This window comes from Myxocyprinus asiaticus, chromosome 27 (genome assembly GCF_019703515.2).
Source record: "Myxocyprinus asiaticus isolate MX2 ecotype Aquarium Trade chromosome 27, UBuf_Myxa_2, whole genome shotgun sequence".
Classification (NCBI taxonomy): Eukaryota; Metazoa; Chordata; class Actinopteri; order Cypriniformes; family Catostomidae; genus Myxocyprinus; species Myxocyprinus asiaticus.
This window is the reverse complement of record NC_059370.1, coordinates 43,026,143-43,040,331: the sequence shown is the minus strand read 5'-3', so window position 1 is coordinate 43,040,331 and position 14,189 is coordinate 43,026,143.

Sequence of the window (14,189 nt, the reverse complement as noted above, 5' to 3'; positions counted from 1 at the left end):
TTGTAAGGTCTAAATAGTCCATGCAGAGTTTATATTTCACCTCTAGAGGCTACTAAAGAGACTTCCAGCACCGAAAACAGAGGAATAAAACAGAGGGGAAAAAAAACAATTGTCAACTATCGCTGTTGATATTTGTTAACAACAGATAGTTACAAAAACGAACTTTCAATGTTGAATAATCATTAAAACTGACATACTGGGGGGCCTGGGAAGCTCAGCGAGTAAAGACGCTGACTACCACACCTGGAGTCACAAGCTCGAATCCAGGGCGTGCTGAGTGTCTCCAGTCAGGTCCCCTAAGCAACCAAATTGGCCCGGTTGCTAGGGAGGGTAGAGTCATATGGGATAACCTCCTTGTGGTCGCTATAATGTGGTTCTCACTCTCAGTGGGGTGCAACGTGAGTTGTGCATGGATGCCGCGGAGAATAGCGTTAACCTCCATACACGCTATGTCTCCGCGGTAATGCACTCAACAAGCCACGTGATAAGATGCACGGATTGACGGTCTCAGATGCGGTGGCAACTGAGGTTTGTCCTCCACCACCCGGATTGAGGCGAGTCACTACGCCACCACAAGGACTTAGAGCGCATTGGGAATTGGGCATTCCAAAATGGGGAGAAAAGGGGAGAAAAAAAATGATATATCGGTTTATTACTGTTGATTTTTGAGGATAACCAGTAGTTACATAAACTACCAGTGTTGATTAATCAGTAAAACGTATACATCTGTTTATTGCCATTTTTGTCAATAACCGATAGTTACATAAATGAAATATCGATGTTAAATAATTAGTAAAACCAATATATCGGTTTATCACTGTTGACTTTTGAGGATAACCAGTAGTTACATAAACTAACGATCAGTATAACCTATTGTGATGATGAGGAGGGTGTAGCCGGGCCGTGAGGACACACGCCCAGCGCTGAATCGTCTTAATCAGCCGGGAGGGGGATAAGGACGAGCCGGAGACACTGAGAGAGAGAGAGAGAGAGAGAGAGAGAGAGAGAGAGACGCACAAAGCTGTGTGTGTGCGTCTTAGTTTGATTTGCATTTTATGTTATGTTTAAGTTCAGTTTTTATTCAAATTTTGCGTTGACTGTTCAGCTGGTTCCCACCTCCTCCTTGCCCATCTTAAGAACCTTGTTACACCTATACATCTGTTTATCGCTGTTTATTTTTGTCGATAACCGATAGTTACATAAAAAAAACAATCAATGATGATTAATCAGTAAACCGATATATCGGTTTATCGTTGTTGATTTTTGTCGATAACCGATAGTTACATAAACAAACTATCAGTGTTGATTAATCAGTAAAACCGATATATCGGTTTATCGCTTTTGATATTTGTCGATAACCGATAGTTACTTAAACGAACTATCAGTGTTGATTAATCAGTAAAACTTATACATTGGTTTATTGCTGTTGATTTTTGTCAATAACTGATAGTTACATAAACGAAATATCGATGTTGAATAATCAGTAAAACCAATATATCGGTTTATCACTTTTGATTTTTGTTGATAACCGATAGTTACTTAAACGAACTATCAGTGTTGATTAATCAGTAAAACCAATATATCGGTTTATCACTGTTGATTTTTGAGGATAAACAATATTTACATAAACTAACGATCGGTGTTGATTAATCAGTAAAACCTATTGTGACAAGGTGGAGGGCGTGGCCGGGCCGTGAGGACGCACGCCCAGCGCTGAATCATCTTAATCAGCCGGGAGGGGGATAAGGACGAGCCGGAGACACCAGAGAGAGAGCTGTGTGTGTGCATCTTTGTTTGATTTGCATTTTATGTTTGAGATCAGTTTGTTATTCAAGTTTTACGGTGACTTTTCAGCTGGTTCCTGCGTCCTCCTTGCCAATCTTAAGAACTTCGTTACACCTATACATTTGTTTATCGCTGTTGATTTTTGTCGATAACCGATAGTTACATAAACAAACTATCAATGTTGATTAACCAGTAAAACCGATATATTGTTCGATCTCTAATACGTTCGTTAAAAATGGAGGTGAAATGTGCTTAAATGTAATGAAATGAATGTCACTATTCAAAAAATCTTAATGATATTAAAAAAATTCAGCTTCCTCTCCACGCAAAATATAATATCTGTCTTGTCTCTCCTTTCTTTTGATTTTGGAGTGAAATTTGACGTGGACTTGTTCTTGACATGTTTCGTGAGATTTAACCATACTAACATCTCTGCTCATGTAAACATAGAAAGATATACAAAAGAAACTTTAAAAAGCACAGAGATGACACAAGACAGCATGCTTGAGCTAACACACACACACACACACACACACACTCAAACTGTCACAGAAGGGTCTTCTTGGAAACAGCTGCTACCCTTGGATACATCAGACCATCTGGAACACAACATCCCTCACACACACACACACACACACACACACACACACACACACACACACACACACACACACACACACACGTTGGTGTGGCTATCCTTATGAGGACTCTCCATAGACATAATGATTTCTATACTGTACGAACTATACCCTAACCCTAAACCTAACACTCACAAAAAACTTTCTACATTTTTACATTTTCAGTAAAAATGTTTAGTATGTTTTTTAAGCGATTTGAACTATGGAGACACTAGAAATGTCCTCATAAACTACATTTATAGCATAATACCCTTGTAATTACCAGTTTGTAACCCCCCAAAAAAATCCGTGTAAACCACTTAAACCAGTAATGGCAATAATAACCATATTGTTTACATTTTGGGAATGTGAGTGGTTCCTGCCTGAGCAAAACTCACCACCACAATTAGTTTTCTGGGTGGTTGTTAGGATTTCACTATATGGTTGCTAAGGTGTTCTGGGTGGTTGCTAAGTGGATGCTTACAAGTCAAGTGTCCATGACATTCCTGTCTCTAGATATGGCTCAGGTCTCCCCTCTGATTTTTTCACCCATTAAATTTGAATTTGATTTAGTTGTATAGCTGCAATAATAGGTTGAACAATTGTTGCTAAAAGGATCAGTATAAACATAGTGAGATCGTTAGAGCAAAACACTCTGATGATTATACTATGTGCAAACCAGTGTCAGAAATGAACTGTTTATTAAGGGGCGAATTCGTCCCTAAATTGATTTTATGTGTTATGTTTTACCTTATTTTTTAATCAAAATCACTCCATAACAGATGCACATTCAACAACACTCACCTCTGTGACAGCAAATACAGATATATGACATCTACAGGTCACTACAGAGTCTAAATCTATAGCTAGATTGGCCTAAAATAGAATATTATGAAATGTATCAAATGTTATAACAGAAAAAATAACAGACTACAGGGGCACTGTAATTATTTGGGACATTATGACTTTCAGTGGTATATATTTGCCCCAAACCCTGGTTATTTTCTGACCTTGTGAACAAATATAATCACTTATTTTAATATTTACAGGAAATTCACTTCAGAAACAAAATAACAATCAAACGCACTTGATTGAGTCAGAGTTAATGTTAATTCTCTCCATCTCGAGATGTAAAAAATAGATCATCCAAAAATGAAAATTGTTCAGTCAATTGCTCACCTTTATTTCATTCCAAACTCATTACTTACTTCCATGTTATATGGGTATAAAATGACACAACAAAAAGCATATGACATAATTTTCATTTTTGATTGAACTACTCCTTTAAAAACACTTTTTTGGCGCAACATTTTACTCTATTGCACTCTAACACTTTTAGTTTTTCTGGTGCAGTTAACACATTACAAGTGTGAACGGATTTCTATTCTAAGACATGAGGAGTGAAAACAGGAGAGAAACTCATAATAGTTGATGTGTAAATAGACAGAGAGAGAGAGATGTTCATTGGAGGGTAAAGTCTCTGCTCAATGAACTGTGCTTCTCAAGGGATCGGTAAGCAACATTTGGCACCGTCTATCAAAGCTCTCTAATGACAATACAACATAACAAATATACACACACATACAGTGGTGCAGCAAGAGACAAATCAGCATGCACAGAGCCCTGCTTTGCATAAACAGACAATTAAAGACGCCTTGAGAACCGCTGAAAAACTGTCACAGAGTCCAAAAGTGAAAGAGGCAAATTCTTCAGAGAAACAAACTGCGGTAAAACCACCTGCTTTGAAACCCAATCCCTCTCAAATTACGCTCACTGCTATAACAGGTTTCTCTTACTCAACAGATGCAGTTATTTCTTGGCTGCACAAACAAATATGATTTATTAAACACAAAAGTGGGCTGTTGGACTGTCAGCATGAGCCATGAATTGAGGAAAGAATCCTCAGAGGTCTTTGGTTCTCTAGGAGTGATTTGGAGTCTGTATTACCTCTCTTGTTTTGCACCCTGTACAAATTATCTGAAAACAATCATAGCACTCTTAGGCCCAAAACATCCAAGCACATGAACGCAAGTACACATTGCATTCTTAGCCTTGCCACAAGAGGCGCTAGAGTCTGCATTATCATTAAGTGTCTTCATCTACTGTAAGTTTTCTCTTTTGTACAGTATCAGTGTTTGTGTCCTTGTGTAGACTATGTTTCTGACCTAACTTGCTCTTGTACGTTTGAAAATGAACTATTTATAAACAAATTAAAACTAATTCCATGGTTCCTGATAATGTCTCCCAGGGGGAACATATATAGGAAGAAAAGCAGAGGACCTAAAACTGATCCCTGTGGCACTCCATACTTAACTTTAATTTGATCTGACAGTTCCTCATTTACACAGACAAAGTGGTAGCAGTCAGAGAGATAGGACTTAAACCAAGCTAATGCCTGTCCACAAATGCCAACATAATTCTCAAGCCTATCCAAGAGAATGTCATGATCTATCGTGTCGAAGGCAGCACTAAGATCTAAAAGCACTAGAAGAGAAATGCATCAGATGATGAGTAAGTCATTTGTAACTAAGTGCAGTCTCTGTACTGTGATGGGGCCTAAATCCTGACTGAAATTCTTTATATATTATTTCTCTGTAAAAATTAACATAGTTGGGAGGACACTACCTTTTCTAGTATGTTTGACATAAATGGGAGATTTGAAATCAGTCTATAATTAGCCAATTCTCTTGGATCAAGCTGTGGTTTCTTGATAAGCGGTTTGATAACTGCCAGTTTAAAGTTTCTTGGGACATGCCCTAAAGATAATGAGGATTTAATCATATTAAGAAGAGGTTCTGAGATTACAAGAAACAGCTCTTTTAGGAGTTTAGTCGGTATTGGATCTAACACACATGTTGTTGATTTTGACGTTTTGATTATTTTTGTTAGTTCTTCCTGACCTATAACAGTGAAGGATTGAAGTTGCTTGTAGGGAATCATTTTAGACTTCTGGGGTGCTGTGGCAGACAGATGCGTAATTCCAATTTTGTTTCTGGTGATTTCGATTATATCAGTAAGTAAATTAATCAAGTCATTACTACTATGCTGCAATGGAATATCTGGTTCAATAGAAGTTTTATTCCTAACCAATTTAGCCACAGTACTGAATAAATACCTAGGATAGTTGTGGTTATTTTCTATGAGTTTGCTAAAATATGCAGACTTGGCAGTTTTTAGAGCCTGTCTGTAGTTAGAGACGCTATCCTTCCATGCACCGTGAAATACCTCTAATTTTGTATTCTAACACTTACCCTCCATTTTCCAAGCTGCTCACTTGAGAGAATGAGTGTGATCATTGTACCATGGTGCAGGATTTTTCTCATTAACTTTCTTTAATCGAAGGGGGTGACACTATCTAGTGTGCTAGAGAAGACTGTATCCATATTTTCTGTGACAACATCAAGTTCTTCTGAACTTTTTGGCGTACTGAGGATTTGAGACAAGTCTGGAAGATTATTAGTGAAGTTATCTTTAGTAGTTGAAAGAATAGTTCTACCTGAATGATAACATTGCATAGATTAAGTTACCGTGCTAAGCGTAGCATACAAGAGTTGAGGTAATGATCTGTGATATCATCGCTCTGCGGCAGAATTTCTATAGTATCAACGTCAATTCCATATAACAAAATTAGATCTAGTATATGATTTTGCAGATGGGTTGGACCTGTCACATTTTGTCTAACCTCAACAGAGTTGAGAATATCGATAAATGCTAACCCCAGTGTATCATTTTCATTATTTATGTGGATGTTGAAGTCACCGACTATTAAAGCTCTATCCACAGCAACCACTAGATCTGACAGAAATTCAGCAAATTCTCTTAGGAATTCAGAATGTGGCCCTTCAGATGAGGCTCATGTTTATAACAATAACCTGAGGGAGTAGATTCATTTAAACGAATAAATTAATCAGTTTTAATCCAGGTTTCAGTCAAACAGAGCTAATCCAAACTATGATCTGTAATAATTTCATTTACAATTAGTGATTTGAAAGAAAAGCTATCTAATGTTTAGTAGTCCTACCTTTATATGACGTTTATTTTCAGTTTGTTTGTTATTTTCAAGTTTGACATCAACAACATTTTTCTAAATGACTTAATGAGGGTTTTGTGTTTGGTAGTTCGGGGAACAGACACAGTCTCTAAATGATATATAGGTGATTCTTTCTCTATGTGTTGTAGTTTATTTGACTTGTGTGATGTCTCAAGGCAGCTAGAAGATGTTTAGATTAGCCAGTTTGTCTGCTTACTGACCTGGGCCCTAGTTAGTCAAATACTATCACTATTAAGACTTTGAGCCATATTACTAGAGAGGAGAGCTTCACCTTCCCTGGAGGGATGGAGTCCGTCTCTCTTTAGCAGGTCAGTTCTTCCCCAAAAACATAATTGTTTTGCCCTACGATTATGCTGCGAGACATCACCCAAACGCCTTGTTACGGGGGCTCTACAGCCGGAACCAAAGTGTGTGTGTTACTCGCTGTACTACCAGCATGCATAATAGTATCTACAGGCTTCTCTTTCTCGCTGACCTCCACTAACGTTCGGATGCGTGTCTCTAACTCATTAACCTTCTCTGTCAGCCTGACTAATTGCTTACATTTATCACATGTGAATCCCTCACTGCTGATGGAAGAAGCTATAGTAAACGTGGCATGTAATGCACAAAGTGGATGCCATGACTTACCGCAATTGGTTGTTGTTGTTGTGGTTATGGTTTTTTATCAGTGGGGGTTTGAGATCGATGTGAATCCCTCACGCTATGGGAAGCTCCACCCAGGATTGATGATCTTTGAAGTTCTGGCAAACTAGCCACAAACTTGCCATTCATTATTTTCACATACAAATAAGCTTGTGATTTGCCGCAACTATTTGCCAGAATTTTTCAGATCTTCACCGGTAGTGATGAACCTGCAGCAAACCTTTGGCAACAATGGACAATTTGATGCAAGTTTTCCGCTAAGCTTATTTGCATGTGAAAATGATCAGTGGTGAATTTGCGACAAGTTTGCGGCAAATTTGCAATGAATTCCAGATTTTTGCAAGGATTTTCTTAATATGAATATTGCCAGAATCTTCGCTTCGTCGTTGATACTGCACACCTTCACAGCCAGTAGATTGTTTTCTACTTCCCTGTTGTGCTCCAACAAACGGGCGAGACTTTGCTTTTCCATTGATGCAGCACAGCTTCAGCGAGTGGATTATTTTCCACACCCCTCTGTGCTCCAACAGAAAGTGCATCCTTTATCACTACTCATTTGAAAACACTATTGCTCTTGAGACTGGGTTTTGTTTCTATTGTACGAAAGCACTGAAAGAGCCATTTACTAAACAACATCTTTTTCAAGATGCTCATGCTCAGGCGATGATGTGTGCATTGGGGGACAGAGCGTCAAAGCGCCATCTGCCCAAAAATTGCAGTGATTGTAAAGAGCTTTAGAAATCGTCACACCTGGGCAGAGTTTCCCATAGTGTCAGCAAATAACGCAGCATATCGTTCCCTCCTTTCAGAAAACCAGGCTTACAGTCGTAACCATACCATTTTCCTAACCAACCACTGGGAATGATGATTCTGATTGCAGCTGGACTGATTTCCGTTTCCGTTTTGCATAAGAAGCTATGTAAAAACGACCTAAACAAGTAATCCTGAGAGAGAACAACTACCATTTTAAGTGTTAAATGAAGTAAAACTGAGTTCAGGCTTAACTTGTATTGTTGTTGGCTCTCATAACAACTCAAAGTAGTAATTGATATCAACTAACCCCGGGCCATCGCTTCATTTCATTTACCCACTCTGTCAAAAAACGGCATAGCGACTCTTTAAAGTATCGGCAATATGGAGCCATGTGCTTTCTTTGGGCAATTTTTTCAAATTGAATACACTAAACATCACAAATCTGCTAAAAGCAACTGCCAACTAGAGGGAAACAATGGATACCGCAAAACAGAAACGGCCTAAATCATTAAATACCAGTGTTCAGAAACAAGGTCAGTGCCGGTCCTACCCCATTTGGCACCCTAGGCGTGCATTTCAGGCATCGCTCCGATTCACGAGCCCCGTACTCGTGAGTCTATGGCTATGTTCTCAATGGCATACTATCCCCCCTTCAAACCTTGGTATTTTTTATAATATATTATAGTATTTATATGGTAGGCTACTCCAGGGAACATGTCCTATAAACATGGTATTGACTTGATAATTTTTGGTACTTTAAAGTGCTTTCATGTAATGTTAGTTCTTTGATACACCTTTAGTTACAAAATGTCTTTCCTGCAGTAGACAATCGTTCACAGGCTGCACACGCACTCATGAACATAACCTTCTTTATCAATGGCAAATGACTGAATCCAACTGCAGGTTTTATTTCAGTGAAGTGAACGTTAATATCCACATCATTCAGCACTGTTTTTGTTCTCTGTCTTCTAAAGCATCCCATTACTGTTTTACTGCATGACAAAGAGCTTCAAATGATTCAGCCTGCATGTTAGACAAATTCATTGAGAAGAACCGACTCAAAAGAGTGATTATTTCACGCATTTCGGGCATCGCTCCGATTCACGAGCCCCGTGCTCGTGAGTCTATGGCCATGTTCTCAATGGCATACTCTCCATACTTCTCTCACTGTTTTTGCCAAACATAGATATAACAGAATCTGTAAGAGTAGTATGGTAGTAAAGCATTTAGGACACGGTCTATATGTTCTGTGGAGGGTGCCACGACACGTTATCGGAACGCACAGGGCGCATTTTGTTCGACACAGATTGGACACATGCTAAAATTGGCTCGGTAGATCGGCACCCCCAAAGCGATGACGCCCTAGGCGGTCGCCTATGTCTCCTAATGGGTTGACCGGCTCTGAACAAGGTGGATAGAGCGTAGTGACACAGCTTGATGTCATGTGTCGTTGCATTCCGAAATTTTAGAATCGCAATTTATGATGAAACACACATTTTTAAATACAAACACTTTTAACAATTTTTATTTCATGCATACAATTTTATTGCATTCTGAAATGTGCCATCACAACTCAAGTGCACTGTGACGAGGAGGAGGGCGGGGCCAGGCCGTGACTACGCACGCCCGGCCCCCAATCGGGCTAATCAGCCGAGGAGAGGGATAAGTTCAGCGGATGCGGCAGATCGAGAGAGAGAGAGCACATTTTCAGCATTGCCACAAAGGGTGCTATAGCGGATAATTGCACACAGTCTGCTACATCGGTCTTCTGTCAGTTTTCTCTTTCAGGTCAACTACTGTCAAGGTGGAGCAAGCATTATGCAGTTACGTGTTGCGTTCTGAGCGTTGACGCAATGTGCGCTATAGCAGGCATCAGCATAAAGATTTCACTTTCAGCTCATCTACTGTCATGAGTCATCAGTTTTGAGTGATTAGGCCATTGCAGACACTTTTAAAATCCAGATTTAATGTGTAACTCCATTACTGTAAGCAAAATCAATCAACTAATTCAGATGACAGTCTTTAAAAACTAGCCTTCAACTGTCTTTCTACAATAACAATGTATGATACGACAAACAGGTGAATGCTAGAGAGAGACGCCGTCTAACAACATGAAGTGTTTATTTTGTGTTATATGTGTTGAGTGTAAATATGACATGAGTGGAGTGTTTATGTCTTTGTCATCACTCATCTAAGCTGTGTGTCCTTGGACTGATCTGTCTGTTAGAAACCTATTTCACGGCCTCTAGAGTAAGTGTGTGTGTCAGGGTTGTGCACCATTCAGAATTGAATGATGACTTTCAATTCCTGAGTTTGGTTTGAATTTGATTTGAGCCATCAAAAAGGATGTAGAATTGAAATGGAATGAAAATTAATAATAAATTAGATTTTTCAGTCTAACATGAAACATGTTAGCAAATGTTCATATGCATAACAAATGGGGTATTTCCAGAAACATTACACTGTAAAAAAAAATAAATAAATAAATAAAAAAAGAAATGTCCTTTAGATCACGTAAACAATGCTGAAAAAATATTGAAATATTTACTTGATTTGCGTTTTTTTTTTTTTTTTTTTTTTGGCACAAGTAATGCATCACAACTACTTAAATTCTTAAGTCGAACCAGTACTCACAGCAGGGAGTTTGATTACTGCAGTTATTTGAGTTCAAATTGGCCTACACAAAATGTTTGTGGTTCAGTCCCATTTACACCCTTCCCAGCATTCACTGCATTAAAATGAAACAGATTAATTCAACTTAAAAAGGCAACGCAAACTTAATTTCTTTATGTTCTAGAAACATCACTTTTTACAATATTAATAATAAATATAATAAAATGTGTAATGTTTAAAATGGAAATTTGTGTTTCATTTATTTCACTATATTTAAACATTTTCATTTTATGGACCATGGTGGATGAACACTTCATTTCCAGAAATGCTCTAATTTGCTCAATATAGACTCAAATTTTCAATCTATTTTTATATAGTTATCTGAAAATAACAAAAACAAAATGTACAAAAACAAATCTTTTGATGGCTATGATAATTAGAATAAATACTTTTTTTTTTTTTTTTGAGAGAGAGAAATGTTGTCTATAAGTTACAAAATAATGCTACCTATTAGGGAATAAACAGGCATATATTAAAAAATAATGTAATTATCTAAATATGTCTTGGACTAATAAAATTGTGTAGTGTGACTGTGTTGTATTCCACTGAATTGCAATTCAGTAAATTCCACTTCTTATCATTCCGATTCAAAACTTCCTGTGGGGCGTGGCCAATTCAAATTCCAACTCATGAATCGAAAGGGAGGTCATTCTGAAATTCTGAATTTTGCAAAACCCTGGTGTGGGTGTGTGTGTGTGTGTGTGTACTGCTACAATCTTTCTAGAAGCAACTCCTGTAGAATATTTTTTTTTCTACCCAAACACATTTGCTTCCTTATCCCCTCATTATTTTAAATGTTAAACAGGATGTAGGATGGATTGTCACGTCTCTCACCTTAAAACACTCTAATGCAGGAATCTGAGATGATACCTGAACTGAATCATAATGTAAAGACAACGCAACATTCAGTATTTAGTGGAGTTTCGTGAGGAAAGCATTACTTTTAAACCCACTGTGTTAATTTTTGGGCCTCTAGCAACACCAAAGGCCCTATTTTAAGAACTCTTGCCTATGCGATTAGTCATGCAAAGTCAAAGGGCATGGCCATGAAGTTTTGGTATTTTCATGCAAGCATGCACTAAGTCTAGGCGCAAGTGGGTTTGGCAAAATTGCGTGAACAATACGCTAATGGGCTGGGTCAAGTGCAATTTAATTTTGAAGTTCTTCTCCGGTTATTACACCATCTGTGTTCTATTATACAGTCCATTCCCTCAAGCACCAGCGATATAAATAAAGACAAAACATTCATAAGAAGTTGATAGTGTAAATGCACTGTATGCAATGAATTAGAAGAATAGAAATATGGACTTGCGTGCTTTTGTGCATTAACTGCATCCTTGGTGAATGTCTGGCATATTTACAGTATATGACACTGACACGCTCCTTTTATATGCATGGAAAATGCGGTTCTCGTCATGATTTGGATGTAGGCTCCATCAAATAATAGAGAATGTAAGTATTATTAATCATTTTCATCTACTGACACTCAAATCATGGCTAGTATTAACAGTGATTATATGCAAAACTACTTCCTTAATGATATTAATAAAATACGTGTCCTGAGATATCTCACCGTTCTCTGTGACAGCGGTTGACTTTGTAAACAGCAAACAAAAATGTGTTTGCGGACATTAATGCTCTTCACCTGTCAATCATTTTGCTCATTCTTATTTGAAGCGGATCATTGGGGCTATGATTCATAATGTTTGTCAGTTGAGGGCGCTTTTGTGCCACTGTTGAATTTGACAGCCACAGGAACAAACAAAGCTGCTCTTTTGCTCAGTTTTGGTCTCAAAATTATCTTTGGGGAGCGGGATTTTGGAATGAGGGGGCGTGGCTAATTCAATGGCTCAGTCACGTGAAAGTTTGTCAGGAACATAATTTTATGTTCCACTATATTCTCAGAGTTTGGACATTAATTTTATTACCACCTGCTGGTGGAATCTCCAAACTGCAAATACAGGAACTGATTTTGGACTTTGCGCTTAGATTAGACGTGGTTCTCCTACGTCTTAGCGCAATGACCTGTTTCTCGGGAAGTTAGAAAATTGCACTTTGGGCCACTTCATTAACATACAATACACCCATGGTTAGCGCAAACACTCTCACCCATGCCCACTTGCACTTTGAGCTGGCATGAAAATTGCACTTAGAATTAGCGCTCTCCTGAAGATTGGATAAGTAGCAGCACAAAGGCATTGTGCATTGCGCTGCGCTTAGCACGGTCACGAAAATAGAGCCCCAAATGGAATTGCAAAAAATAAGGCGGTTTTCAAACAGGTTTCTTAAACACTACTCCATCTGTCATTGGTCGGCCAAACAAAGTGCCTCTTACATTATTTGAAAACATTCAGTGCTGCAATTCTTGGGCCTTACGTTTGTGAACGGCATCCCGTTTGGTGCACAATAATGTTCGGTCAACCATTCTCTATCATGGTCTCTCTTTCTTTCTAGCAAACACAAACACATTTTCTCTCTCTTGCTCATTTTCCTGCAGTAAAAAACATAATCACCCCTCGCTTGCTGTGTTTTGCTGAGGTGTGCATGGTTTAGATGGTAGCACATCTTCCCCCAAAGCAGCATTAAATGACAGCAATAAACCAGCGTACATTACCGGTGTGGCCTGCACCAAGGCCAATATATTCTGTGTGTGTGTGTGGGAGAGAAAGAGAGAGAGCTCAGGAAGTAAACTGAAAATTTCTAACACATTAATCTTCAATTAAACTACCATTACATTGCACACAGAGGGAGGTGAAGGTTTCACAGTGTACATTTAAAATCTGATTACGTCCATGGAAAACCTTTAGAGAAATGTGTTGCCATCTGGTGGCACCAAGCAGACATAATGCTTAGCCACACAAGATCTTCCTGATTCCTTAAAGTTCAACTCTAATATTTACAATGAATGATTAGAACTAAGACAATAAGTATCATGGCACCAGGGGGTAACTAGAGAGAGGGCAGGGTGGGCAGCTGCCCTAGGGCCCGGGGGGTGAGAGGGGGCCCGCAACGGTTGACCGTAGGCCTGAGGGGTGATGAAAAACAACCAAGACCCCCCAAGGAAGGGCCGACAGTTTCTATGCACTGATTAAAGTTTACTTGCAAGATCCAAGTTACGCCACTGCACGGCACTATGGTACATTAACAGGATCAGATGGCAATACCATGGTACTTTAATATGTATAATGCTACAGAATGAATATATTCATGTACCATGATATTTACATAGTAGTTATCATTGTACTACCATGATATATGTCTAAAAAAAAATGTATCGCCATGGTACATGTATAAAAAAAATAAAAAATACAAATAATAATAATAATAATAATAATAATAATGTATTACCATGATACCATGCCTATCAAAACATGGCAGTGCATGCACTCAAAAAAAGATAATTTTAAGATTTACTTCTCAATTTCATAATTTTTTTTAATAAAATTAAATTGAGTAGTCTTAAAAATAATTCTAAAAAAAAAGCTAAATATTTTAATTTTCATTAATTACATTTTGTTAAAAAAAAAATTCACAATTAAATAACATTGAATTTTGTTATGAAATTGAAATGTGTCAATCTTAAAAATATGCTAAAATATTTTTTCTAGTGTGCTACTTTTTGTCATTTTTAGGGGTCCAAGTATCAAAAGTAAACGTTTTGTTTT